This window comes from Bos javanicus, chromosome 15 (assembly GCF_032452875.1).
Source record: "Bos javanicus breed banteng chromosome 15, ARS-OSU_banteng_1.0, whole genome shotgun sequence".
Lineage (NCBI taxonomy): Eukaryota > Metazoa > Chordata > Mammalia > Artiodactyla > Bovidae > Bos > Bos javanicus.
Window position 1 is genome coordinate 47,727,256 of NC_083882.1, and position 13,746 is coordinate 47,741,001.

The 13,746-nt window shown below is 38.0% G+C and overlaps 1 pseudogene; it reads right to left on the reverse strand.

The window, feature by feature from the left end:
- Positions 1-10,480: 10,480 nt before the first annotated feature.
- Positions 10,481-11,423, reverse strand: LOC133261258 (olfactory receptor 52H1-like; annotated as a pseudogene).
- Between the last annotated feature and the right edge of the window lie 2,323 nt (positions 11,424-13,746).

Consider the following 13,746-nt stretch of genomic DNA (forward strand, 5'->3'; position numbering starts at 1 on the left):
TGCTAGTCTCTCAATCATGTCCAACTCTTTGTGACCCCATGGACTATTGCCTGTCAGGCTCCTCTGTCCATGGGGATTCTCCAAGGAAGAATACTGGAGTGGGTTGCCATGCCCTCCTCCAGGGGATCTTTCCAACCCAGAGATTGAACCCAGGTCTTCTGCATTGCAGGCAGATTCTTTACCATCTGAGCTACCACAGAAGCCCCAAAATACTGGAGTGGGTAGCCTATCCCTTCTCCAAGGGATCTTCCTGACTTAGGAATTGAACTGGGGTCTCCTGCATTGCAAGCAGATTCTTTACCAGCTGAGCTACCAGGGAAGCCCCTGAGGCAGCATATCAAACTTTAATTTCCAAATGGTGGGCCCCAGTTGGTTATAACCATTCCTAAGTCTATCATGACCATTTACTCTCTTTAAATTTCTTTTAAATATCCTTAGCACTTAACAGGAGAAGGCAATGGCAACCCACTCCAATACTTTTGCCTGGAAAATCCCATGGACAGAGGAGCCTGGTGGGCTGCAGTCCATAGGGTCGCTAAAAGTCAGACACGACTGAGCGACTTCACTTTCACTTTTCACTTTCATGCATTGGAGAAGGAAATGGCAACCCATTCCAGTGTTCTTGCCTGGAGAATCCCAGGGACGAGGGAGCCTGGTGGGCTGCCGTCTATGGGGTCGCACAGAGTTGGACACGACTGAAGCGACTTAGCAGCAGCACTTAACATTTTTACTTTTCAGAAAAATCTAGAAACATTTTGGGGAAAGCAATAGGAGAGGGACTCAGAATTAAGCTTCTAATAGATAATTCTTTTTCATGTCATACTCTTACCATAAATATCATGTCTATTAATAGAATCTTATTCAAAGTTCTAATCTTGACCTTTCCTTTTTCCTAGAGCCCACTCTTTCCCCACTTCCCTCTCAACACCTCCGTTTCTCACCAGCTTTATTCCCTGCTGAGTGAAACTCAATAAAGTTTACCACTAGTTGATACCTTGAAAGTCCTGGTTCTGGAACTGTTTTGCAAAGTCAGGGTAAGAACCGAAGACTGTAGAAACACAGCAATCAAAAAATGGATCAGAGGGGGAAAAAAAGCAGTCCCAGGGTTAGTGAGAATAGGCAACACAACAAGGGAGAAAGACATAGGACCATGCTTACAATAGAGAAGGACAAACAAAATCTGGAGGACTGGAGTGCAAAAGTACTTCCCTTGTCCTCTCCAGGGATTAGAGACAAGTTAGAAGAGGACCTCTAAACCAGAGGGAAGTATGGGTCTCAGGTCCCAAGGCCCCAGGCCAATCTAGGGCAGGAGCCAGGATCCAGCCAAATTAACACTTTCCCAGCTTAGGAACTGACACCTCTGCTTTTACGAGTTGTGGCTTGGTAACTCTGGAATCTAGGATGGTAGCATACCTGCGTTTCAGTGGGGTCTTGACTTAGCTTGATCAGTAATTTGATAAAGAAACTCTGCCATGCCTCCTAAAACTTCTGGTGCAGAGAATGTTTCATTTTATTTTGAATCCCTTGTTTCATAGCAGATAATCAAAAAATGTCTGTTAAATTGGAATGCATCTACTTCTAGCCTTAGACTATAAAATGCTGAAAACAATTCTCACTGTGGCTGCCATTTTCCCAGGTGGGAAGATATTTCTAAAAAAAAATGTCTTTTTAGACATTTACTTCAGTGTTCAGTCTTGCTTGGCAATTCTGTCCATCTTCCATCAGTTGAGAATCATCACTTTGGGTTCAACTCATTATTTAGATTGCAAGCTAGTAATTCCTTGTTAATGTGGTGCAGATCTCTAACACAAAGTGTAGGTTTGAAGATCATAGATAGCCAATGTAGGTATAGTCTATTGGTATAGACTTCCAATAGGAAGACCTTCAATACGACTGCCCGTCAGCTCAATGAGGTAGTCTACTTTCACTGTCTAGTGGTCAAAATCTGTAATTTATCCCTTGTTCCATTCATCTCTTCCTTTGTGCTCTAATACAATATGTAAACTGTTCTGGAAATGTTCAGTTTCCACAACTATGGAAAGGTAATAACTTGGAAAAGATTAAAGAACAGCTTTGATGAATAAGTGGAAAAACAGCTAGTACCTTACTGTGGACAAAATGTCTTTTTCTGTGACTCCATAAATCCATCATGCAAAACAGGGATTTCATTCATTAAGCAAAAATCATTTTCTTCAGCAAATACTTATTGCATACCTGTAATGAACTAGGAGCTTTGCAAGTGATAGGAATGTGATAGAAAAAAGGCAGAAACTAACCTGGTCCTCAATGACATAGTTATGTATACTAGCAATCATCTTATTAAACTCATGATAAGTCCTGAAATAAAAAGGACTTTGTGCAATGAGAATGTATACAATAGATACTAATCTAATACACAGAGTTAAAGGAGGAATAGCTGAGGAAGGATTTTCAAATGAAGCCTGAAAAGGAATTTCTAAGCAAAGAATAAAGAGAAAACACAGGTAGAAAAGACAAGAAGAAATCTGATACATCTGAGAAGCTGAAAGTCAGCAAGTATGGAGGTATATTGTCTTACTTTATTAATGGTAATATCAATGTACCCTGTGGGATCATTTTTTCCAACTTCTTCAAAATGTAAGGCTAACTTTGTTTTTCTGGAATATCTTTTGTCAACTGAGCGTGTAAGAGAGACAGTTGGTTTTAGGACAAATTGCATTTAGGATAAACAAACAATAACTAAAATGATACGCTATGGGATCTAAACTGGATAGAGGAGAAAGGAAAAGCAAGAGACAATGGCATGAAGGAAGGGGTTCCTGATGAATTTTGTGTATGCATGAAACCTTTATGGAGAACACATGGTGCGTCAGGTATTTTTATAAGACAGGGTGTAAGAAGAGGCCTAGGTCTAAGTTTCTGCCTTCAAGGAATTCATAATATAGGAGTAGATTGATAAATAATAAGCAAATAAGTATGATGGTTTGTGAGACTGCTCTGAATAAAACAGTCCTTGCATGGTGTCTCTTCTAAACTCTCTAAAGTGTGTAGCAGACAAAAAGAAAAAAAAAAAAAAGTCAATACACACATATACAAAGGATCTTATTTTAGAATGTCAGTTTTACTCTGTACTTCTTATTTACTCTGAAGGAATTTAATTTGTTCATATTGATTAAAAGCATGGCTTCTTTTTTTTTAATTTTATTTTATTTTTAAACTTTACATAATTGTATTAGTTTTGCCAAATATCAAAATGAATCCGCCACAGGTATACATGGCTTCTTTATAAGTTGAGATTTCAGAACAGTCGGTTTTATCCTGGGACACTTTCTTAAGAGAAGGGATGACTCCTACCCAAATCCACCCAACATGCATTCTACCTGCAATGAGTTTGTAATGTTTTGCAAAATAACAGAATATTGAGTATGACAATCCAAAAGAAAAAAAACAAAACATTTTTGAAATTACTTGCTCAAAGAGTCCGGGAAGTGTAAATGAAATGAAAATAAACATAAAGTGTGAATAAATGTAAATTAAGTGCAAGGTTCTGATTTTCATGGAAGATTGCTCTTTTTATTAGTCTTCCACTCCCTGGAGTGATCCTAAGGACAATACTTATTCATGATCTAAAGAAGGAAACTATTGAAGAGTTTCAATGCACAAAGTGACACGATCATATTTGACTTGTAAAATGAACACTTTGGCTTTTATAGAGAAAGTGGTTTGGATGGAACAGGGTTGGAACTCATTTAAAAGGATGATTTTGAAAGGCTCTCAAGAGAGATAAGTAATAGATAAGAGTCCAGAGCAGCTGGCCATGATAAAGGTGAGAATGTGATGTATATACCCACTCTAATGGCTTTTAACCTCTTCAAACTCAGATATTCAACTCAAATACTGAGTTCATTTTGTTGGACAGTGACATAGAAAAAATAAAAGACAAATCACAGGTACCTAGCTTTGGAATTCAGGTTTGAAGTGGTGCTATTTTCAGTACAGAAAGACAGGAAAGGAAGAACACTTTTTATAGAGAAACTTACTGAATTTACAGGTCAGTTTTGGAAAATTAAATTTCTGAAGACTGTGAACCAGTCCAGTGAGTAGCTATCCAAAAAGCAATGGGATAAAAAACACAAAATCAGACAGACTTGGGTTTGGATCTTAAATCTCTATTTGTCTTTTGGTAATCATGTTTCTGTTTCCTCATCTGTGAAATAAATTAATATTCTCTCAAGTTATTTTTAAATTAAATATATTTTCAAAATAATTTTAAGTTAAATATTCAAATATAAATTTTTAAGTTAAATATAATTAGTATAAATTAAATTACAGTTGTAAAATATGAGCCAAGGGCAGTGAAAACTTTATTGGAGCACTCAATTGAAGAAAATAGATATAAAAGATAATCCACTTTTTGTAATCTGATATTTGTAAGGAAAATAGCAAAGTAAAAGCAATAAAGGGACTAGGACATTGAAGATGGCGGAGGAATAGGATGGGGAGAACACTTTCTCCCCCACAAATTCATCAAAAGAATATTTAAACGCCGAGTAAATTCCACAAAACAACTTCTGAATGCTGGCAGAGGACATCAGGCACCCAGAAAAGCAACCCATTGTCTTCAAAAGGAGAGAGAAGAAATCCAGATCCACCCACCAGAACAATGACACAAGCTTCCCTAACCAAGAAACCTTGACAAGCCACCTGTACAAACCCACACACAGTGAGGAAATGCCACAGTAAAGAGAACTCCACATACTGCCAGAATACATAAAGGACACCCCAAACACAGCAATTTAAACGAGATGAAGAGACCCAGCAGGTAAAGGAATACCCAGCAGGTAAAGAAACAGGATAAATGCCCACCAAACCAAACAAAAGAGGAAGAGATAGGGAATCTACCTGATAAAGAATTCTGAATAATGATAGTGAAATTGATCCAAAATCTTGAAATCAAAATGGAATCACAGATAAATAGCCTGGAGATAAGGATTGAGAAGATGCAAGAAAGGTTTAACAAGGACCTAGAAGAAATAAAAAAGAGTCAATATATAATGAATAATGCAATAAATGAGATCAAAAACACTCTGGAGGCAAAAAAATAGTAGAATAACAGAGGCAAAAGATAGGATTAGTGAATTAGAAGATACAATGGTAGAAATAAATGAATCAGAGAGGAAAAAAGAAAAACGAATTAAAAGAAATGAGGACAATCTCAGAGACCTCCAGGACAATATTAAACGCTACAACATTCGAATCATAGAGGTCCCAGAAGAAGAAGACAAAAGGAAAGACCATGAGAAAATACTTGAGGAGATAATAGTTGAAAACGTCCCTAAAATGGGGAAGGAAATAATCACCCAAGTCCAAGAAACCCAGAGAGTCCCAAACAGGATAAACCCAAGGCGAAACACCCCAAGACACATATTAATCAAATTAACAAAGATCAAACACAAAGAACAAATATTAAAAGCAGCAAGGGAGAAACAACAAATAACACGCAAGGGAATTCCCATAAGGATAACACCTGATCTTTCAATAGAAACTCTCCAAGCCAGGAGGGAATGGCAAGACATACTTAAAATGATGAAAGAAAATAAGCTACAGCCCAGATTATTGTACCCAGCAAGGATCTCATTCAAATATGCAGGAGAAATCAAAAGCTTTACAGACAAGCAAAAGCTGAGAGAATTCTGCACCACCAAACCAGCTCTCCAACAAATATTAAAGGATATTCTCTAGACAGGAAACACAAAAAGGGTGTATAAATTCAAACCCAAAACAATAAAGTAAATGGCAATGGGATCATACTTATCAATAATTACCTTAAACATAAATGGGTTGAATGCCCCAACCAAAAGACAAAGACTGGCTGAATGGATACAAAAACAAGACCCCTACATATGTTGTCTACAAGAGACCCACCTCAAAACAGGGGACACATACAGACTGAAAGTGAAGGGCTGGAAAAAGATTTTCCATGCAAATAGAGACCAAAAGAAAGCAGGAGTAGCAATACTCATATCAGATAAAATAGACTTTAAAACAAAGGCTGTGAAAAGAGACAAAGAAGGTCACTACATAGTGATCAAAGGATCAATCCAAGAAGATATAACAATTATAAATATATATGCACCCAACATAGGAGCACCACAATATGTAAGACACATACTAACAAGTATGAAAGCAGAAACTAACAATAACACAATAATAGTGGGAGACTTTAATACCCCACTCACACCTATGGATAGATCAACTAAACAGAGAATTAACAAGGATACACAAATTTTAAACGATACAATAGACCAGTTAGACCTAATTGATATCTATAGGACAATTCATTCCAAAACAATGAATTTCACCTTCTTCTCAAGCACACACGGAACCTTCTCCAGGATAGATCACATCCTGGGCCATAAATCTAGCCTTGGTAAATTCAGAAAAATTGAAATCATTCCAAGCATCTTTTCTGACCACAATGCAGTAAGATTAGATCTCAATTACAGGAGAAAAACTATTAAAAATTCCAACATATGGAGGATGAACAACATGCTGCTGAATAACCAACAAATCACAGAAGAAATCAAAAAAGAAATCAAAATTTGCATAGAAATGAACGAAAATGAAAACACAACAACCCAAAACCTGTGGGACACTGTAAAAGCAGTCCTAAGGGGAAAATTCATAGCAATACAGGCATACCTCAAGAAACAAGAAAAAAGTCAAATAAATAATCTAACTCTACACCTAAAGCAACTAGAAAATGAAGAAATTAAGAACCCCAAGGTTAGTAGAAGGAAAGAAATCTTAAAAATTAGGGCAGAAATAAATGCAAAAGAAACAAAAGAGACCATAGCAAAAATCAACAAAGCCAAAAGCTGGTTCTTTGAAAGGATAAATAAAATTGACAAACCATTAGCCAGACTCATCAAGAAACAAAGGGAGAAAAATCAAATCAATAAATTTAGAAATGAAAATGGAGAGATCACAACAGACAACACAGAAATACAAAGGATGGTAAGAGACTACTATCAGCAATTATAAGGCAATAAAATGGACAACGGGGAAGAAATGGACAAATTTCTTAGAAAAGTACAACTTTCCAAAACTGGACCAGGAAGAAATAGAAAATCTTAACAGACCCATCACAAGCATGGAGATTGAAACTGTAATCAGAAATCTTCCAGCAAACAAAAGCCCAGGTCCAGATGGCTTCACAGCTGAATTCTACCAAAACTTTAGAGAAGAGCTAACACCTATCCTACTCAAACTCTTTCAGAAAATTGCAGAGGAAGGTAAACTTCCAAACTCATTCTATGAGGCCACCATCACCCTAATACCAAAACCGGACAAAGATGCCACAAAAAAAGAAAACTACAGGCCAATATCACTGATGAACATAGACGCAAAAATCCTTAACAAAATTCTAGCAATCAGAATCCAACAACACATTAAAAAGATCATACACTATGACCAAGTGGGCTTTATCCCAGGGATGCAAGGATTCTTCAATATCTGCAAATCAATCAACATAATACACCACATTAACAAATTGAAAAATAAAAATCATATGATTATCTCAATAGATGCAGAGAAAGCCTTTGACAAAATTCAACATCCATATATGATAAAAACTCTCCAGAAAGCAGGAATAGAAGGAACATACCTCAACATAATAAAAGCTATATATGACAAACCCACAGCAAACATTATCCTCAATGGTGAAAAATTGAAAGCATTTCCTCTAAAGTCAGGAACAAGACAAGGGTGCCCACTTTCACCATTACTATTCAACATAGTTTTGGAAGTTTTGGCCACAGCAACCAGAGCAGAAAGAGAAATAAAAGGAATCCAAATTGGAAAAGAAGAAGTAAAACTCTCACTGTTCACAGATGACATGATCCTCTACATAGAAAACCCTAAAGACGCCACCAGAAAATCACTAGAACTAATCAATGAATATAGTAAAGTTGCAGGATATAAAGTCAACACACAGAAATCCCTTGCATTCCTATACACTAATAATGAGAAAATAGAGAAATTAAGGAAACAATTCCATTCACCATTGCAATGGAAAGAATAAAATACTTAGGAATATATCTACCTAAAGAAACTAAAGAACTATATATAGAAAAGTATAAAACACTGGTGCAAGAAATCAAAGAGGACACTAATAGATGGACAAATATACCATGTTCATGGATTGGAAGAATCAATATAGTGAAAATGAGTATACTACCCAAAGCAATTTATAGATTCAATGCAATCCCTATCAAGCTACCAATGGTATTCTTCACAGAGCTAGAAGAAATAATTTCACAATTTGTATGGAAATACAAAAAACCTCGAATAGCTAAAGCTATCTTGAGAAAGAAGAATGGAACTGGAGGAATCAACCTACCTGACTTCAGGCTCTACTACAAAGCCACAGTCATCAAGACAGTATGGTACTGGCACAAAGACAGAAATATAGATCAATGGAACAAAATTGAAAGCCCAGAGATAAATCCACACACATATGGACACCTTATCTTTGACAAGGAGGCAAGAATATACAATGGATTAAAGACAATCTCTTTAACAAGTGGTGCTGGGAAAACTGGTCAACTACTTGTAAAAGAATGAAACTAGAACACTTTCTAACACCATACACAAAAATAAACTCAAAATGGATTAAAGATCTCAACATAAGACCAGAAACTATAAAAATCCTAGAGGAGAACATAGGCAAAACACTCTCTGACATACATCACAGCAGGATCCTCTATGACCCACCTCCCAGAATACTGGAAATAAAAGCAAAAATAAACAAATGGGACCTAATTAAACTTAAAAGCTTCTGCACATCAAAGGAAACTATAAGCATGGTGAAAAGACAGCCTTCAGAATGGGAGAAAATAATAGCAAATGAAGCAACTGACAAACAACTAATCTCAAAAATATACAAGCAACTCCTATAGCTCAATTCCAGAAAAATAAATGACCCAATCAAAAAATGGGCCAAAGAGCTAAATAGACATTTCTCTAAAGAAGACATACAGGTGGCTAACAAACACATGAAAAGATGCTCAACATCACTCATTATCAGAGAAATGCAAATCAAAACCACAATGAGGTACCATTTCACGCCAGTCAGAATGGCTGCGATCCAAAAGTCTACAAGCAATAAATGCTGGCGAGGGTGTGGAGAAAAGGGAACCCTCTTACACTGTTGGTGGGAATGCAAACTAGTACAGCCACTATGGAGAACAGTGTGGAGATTCCTTAGAAAACTGGAAATAGAACTGCCTTATGATCCAGCAATCCCACTGCTGGGCATACACACTGAGGAAACCAGAAGGGAAAGAGACATGTGTACCCCAATGTTCATCGCAGCACTGTTTATAATAGCCAGGACATGGAAGCAACCTAGATGTCCATCAGCAGATGAATGGATAAGAAAGCAGTGGTACATGTACACAATGGAGTATTACTCAGCCATTAAAAAGAATACATTTGAATCAGTTCTAATAAGGTGGATGAAACTGGAACCTATTATACAGAGTGAAGTAAGCCAGAAAGAAAAACACCAATACAATATACTAACACATATATATGGAATTTAGAAAGATGGTAACAATAACCCTGTATACGAGACAGCAAAAGAGACACTGATACATAGAACAGTCTTTTGGACTCTGTGGGAGAGGGAGAGGGTGGAATGATTTGGGAGAATGGCATTGAAACATGTATAATATCATGTATGAAACGAGTCTCCAGTCCAGTTTCGATGCACAATACTGGATGCTTGGGGCTGGTACACTGGGACTACCCAGAGGGACATTATGGGGATGGAGGAGGGAGGAGGGAGGAGGGTTCAGGATGGGAAACACGTGTATACTTGTGGCAGATTCATTTTTATCTATGGCATTTGATATATTCATTTTGATCTATGGCATTGATATATCATTTTGATATATGGCAAAACCAATACAATATTGTAAAGTTAAATAAAATAAAATAAAATAAAATTTTTTAAAAAAGCAATAAAGGACAGAGGAGGAGGAATTAATAATGTATAGAATCAAGACTGAAGTGTGAACCCCTAAGTTTGTTAGTTGTAGTAGAAAGAATTAATAGTTAAAAAGGCAGGAAGCTTTGCCTTTGATTAAAAAACTGGGAAACACAGGGATAGGTTGCATGTTAGGAAGTATCTAGCCATCAAATCTCAAAATCAGGAATAGGAAATATATAAACCTTACTCTTACTGCTGTTCTGTACCCATCATTAGTTTCTCCATACAAGTAGTGAGAAAAGCTAAATCAAGAAAATCTTTGATTTTCTAGAAGTCCCAAAGACTTTATTTCTCCCCTCTCCCTCATGCTTATACTTTTATTACATGAGTAGAACTCTAAAATTTCAAGTAAATAGTAGTTACAACTTTATTTTATGTCTTCCAATGTTATGCAAAATTTTATCTTATCAGTATTACCTAAATTTCTCCTTCAGTGATGCTTCCCACTCATTGTGTCTTCTTCAAAGTAAAGAGGAGAAAAAATTTGTCCTGGATCTTCTTGGTCTTCACTCCATACACTACAGGATTTAGAGCAGGAGGGATGGCCACGTAGAAGTTGGCAAATAAGATGAGCATATTTCGAGGTACACTGTGCCCAAAGCGATGGGCGAGGATGGAAAAGGCAGCAGGTGTGTAAAAGATGAGGATGACACAGACATGTGAACCACAGGTGCCGAGTGCCTTTTGGCGGGCACCCTGGGATGAGAGATGAAAGACAGCACGGAGGATGAAGATATAGGAGACAGCAATAAAGATCACATCTGAGGCAACAGTCATGACAGGCACTGAAAATCCATACCAGATGTTGATGGAGATGTCAGTGGAGGAAAGCCTAGCAACACCTATATGCTCACAGTATGTGTGGGGGATGATTCGTGTTCCACAGAAAGGCAACCGCTTCAGCAGAAAGACATCTGGCAAGATGACCGAGAAACTCCTCACAACAATGACCACCACAAGCTTGATAATCACCTGAGGAGCTAGGATGCTGGTGTATCTCAAGGGGAAGCAGATAGCCACATAGCGATCCAGTGCCATAGTCAGCAGGATGGCTGAGTCTACTACAAAGCTGAAGTGGAGGAAGAACATTTGGGCGAGACAACCAGTGAAAAGTTATTTCCTGGGAGCCAAGCCAGAGGTTACTGAGCAGTTTGGGCACCGTGTCAGTAGACAAGATGAGGTCCGTGGTGGCCAGCAGAGAGAGGAAGAAAAACATGGGCTCATGGAGGCTGTCCTCAACAACAATGAGGTAGAGGAGAGTACCATTGCCCACAATAGCCAGACCATAGATGACACAAAAGGGAATCCCGATCCAGACGTGAAACTTCTCCAGGCCAGGTATTCCAGCAAGGATAAAGGAACCAGGATTGTAACAGCTCAAGTTATACATGGTCTTTTCAGTCTGGGATGCACTGGTTTTTGAGCCCTGAGGACAAATCAGCTGTCAGAATATATCATGAAAGATAACAATTCCACTCTGGTGGTGAGCACTCTGGTGGTGAGCTGTTGAGGACAGCAGCTGTCACATTCAGCGTTCCTCTATGAGAAGTACCTTCTCGCCTGGATGAACTAGCATCTATAGAATTGACTTGTTATTCCCCTTTTGCTTTGCCGTTGGCCCCACTTCATTTCTTTATGCATTTGTTAATAAACCATGTGAAATAGTTATTTTTGTAGGTCAGCAATTTCATATGATTAAACCTAAATAATCATGCCCCTTTAACCAATGGAGAATATTTAGGATAGGCATAGGTTCAAATGAAGAAATAAGTTATATATGAGGAGGAAGAAGGAGACATGTATGAGGGAGACAGAGAGGAAGAGAGAGAAAAAAATAGAAAAATATTAAAATTATTAAATGGGATGTGACAAGACAAAAAGGGAGTAATTGACCTGTAAGGAGTAAATATTATGTCTTAGACACTGGGTTTGATAAAATAAGCTGAGGTATTTTAATAAAGTAGCAGAAAAATAATGACAGGGGTGAAGAAAAAGAAAGGACATATTCCAGTGTGTGTGTACTATGGGAGGTTTGTTACACAGAGATTGAAATACAGTTCAGATTAAGGTATGCTTACTGGGATGTGAATATTAAGAAAAGGGATGGGGACTCAGTCATGTCTGACTCTTTGCTACCCCATAAACTGTAGCCCACCAGGCTCCACTGTCCATGGGATTATCCCAGCAAGAATACTGGACCAGGTTGCCATTACCTACTCCAAAGGATCTTCCCAAACCGGGGATCAAACTTGAGTCTCCTATATCTCTTGCATTGGCAGGCAGATTCTTTACCACTGTGCCACCTGGGAAGCCCATAAGAGAAGGCTTCTGTCAGGAAATGCACAAGATAAGTGAGCAACATTTCTGTGACTCAGAGAGCAGTGAGCTCAGAGGATAATTTATGACTTCAGGGGCAATGCCCTAAGCTTTGGAGGATCTGCTTCCTAACATAAACTGGGGAGACACCTCTACTCATCTGTGGTCTGGGAATGCCTCCATACTAGATATCAGCCAGAGTGATTTAACCTAGGCAAAGTCAAGTGGAGTATATTTTCACCTCCAAGAGATGAAATAAAGACTAATAAAGTTTTGATCAGTGTTTTCATTTTCTAATCTGCCAGTACTGGAACTGCAAATCCATCTTTGGGAATCTTCAGTTCACCCATATAGAGCCGGCCTTTAAGATGACTTTTGTATTGGAAATATCCCTCGAGTTTTAATTCTATTCTGTGATCTATTTTATAAAGTACTTTTGAAAAGAGAATCAGAACACTGTTACCAGGAAGCACAGCATCAGAAAGACCCAGCACAACATGAGCCATCTTTAGGCCAGTTTCAGAGAGGTTTAGTTCTTATACTCCGTCACATATTTACAAAGTCATTCAAAAAGTTTTTAAGGAAGGAAGTGGATTTTGTGGACAAGCTATAACAGCTCTGTATCACTGAATTTGTCAGTTTTCTAGAGTTTTGTGGGCAAGGAGGCAGAAGTGGATTGAGCCATGTAGAATTTTGAGATATCTCTTTCCTACTCCTGCTCAAAGCTTTATATAGTGAGCTTCTCACAAGGGATGGTTTTGGTTGTTGCAAGAGCCCTGGATTAGCCTAAGTGAACAAAGTAACTACTTAGGAGGAATGTAACTAGTCCCCACTGTCCAAAGACAGCTCTCTGCCACTTAAATATATTCTATTTTTTTTAAGGCTGCTTTACTTAAAACAATAATAATAATAATTTCATTTATTTTTCACTGTGCTGGGTGTTTGTTGCTGCATGGGCTTTTCTCTAGTTATGGAGAGCAGAGGTTGCTCTCTAGTTTCGGCCTGTGGGTTTCTCATTGCTATGGCTTCTCTTTTTGTGGAGCATGGGCTCTAGGTTGTGTGGGCTTCAGCAGTTGCCGCAGATGAGCTCAATAGTGACAGCTCCTGGGCTCTAGAGCACAGACTGAATAGTTGTGGTACATGGGCATGTGGAATCTTCCCAGACCTCTTGCGTTGCAGGTGGATTCTTTACCACTAAGCCACCAGGGAAGCCCAAGAATACATATTCTAAATTACTCCTCCAGATCTAATGCAGACTGAACTCCTACAGGCACTGAACTTTTTAGAATAAAGAAAACAACAGACCTTGCAAAATCCTCCCTTAAAAAGATGGTGACATCATCTCTTGTAGCATGAAAAATAAATAGACCAAGAAAGCTCAAAAATGTAACTGTAAA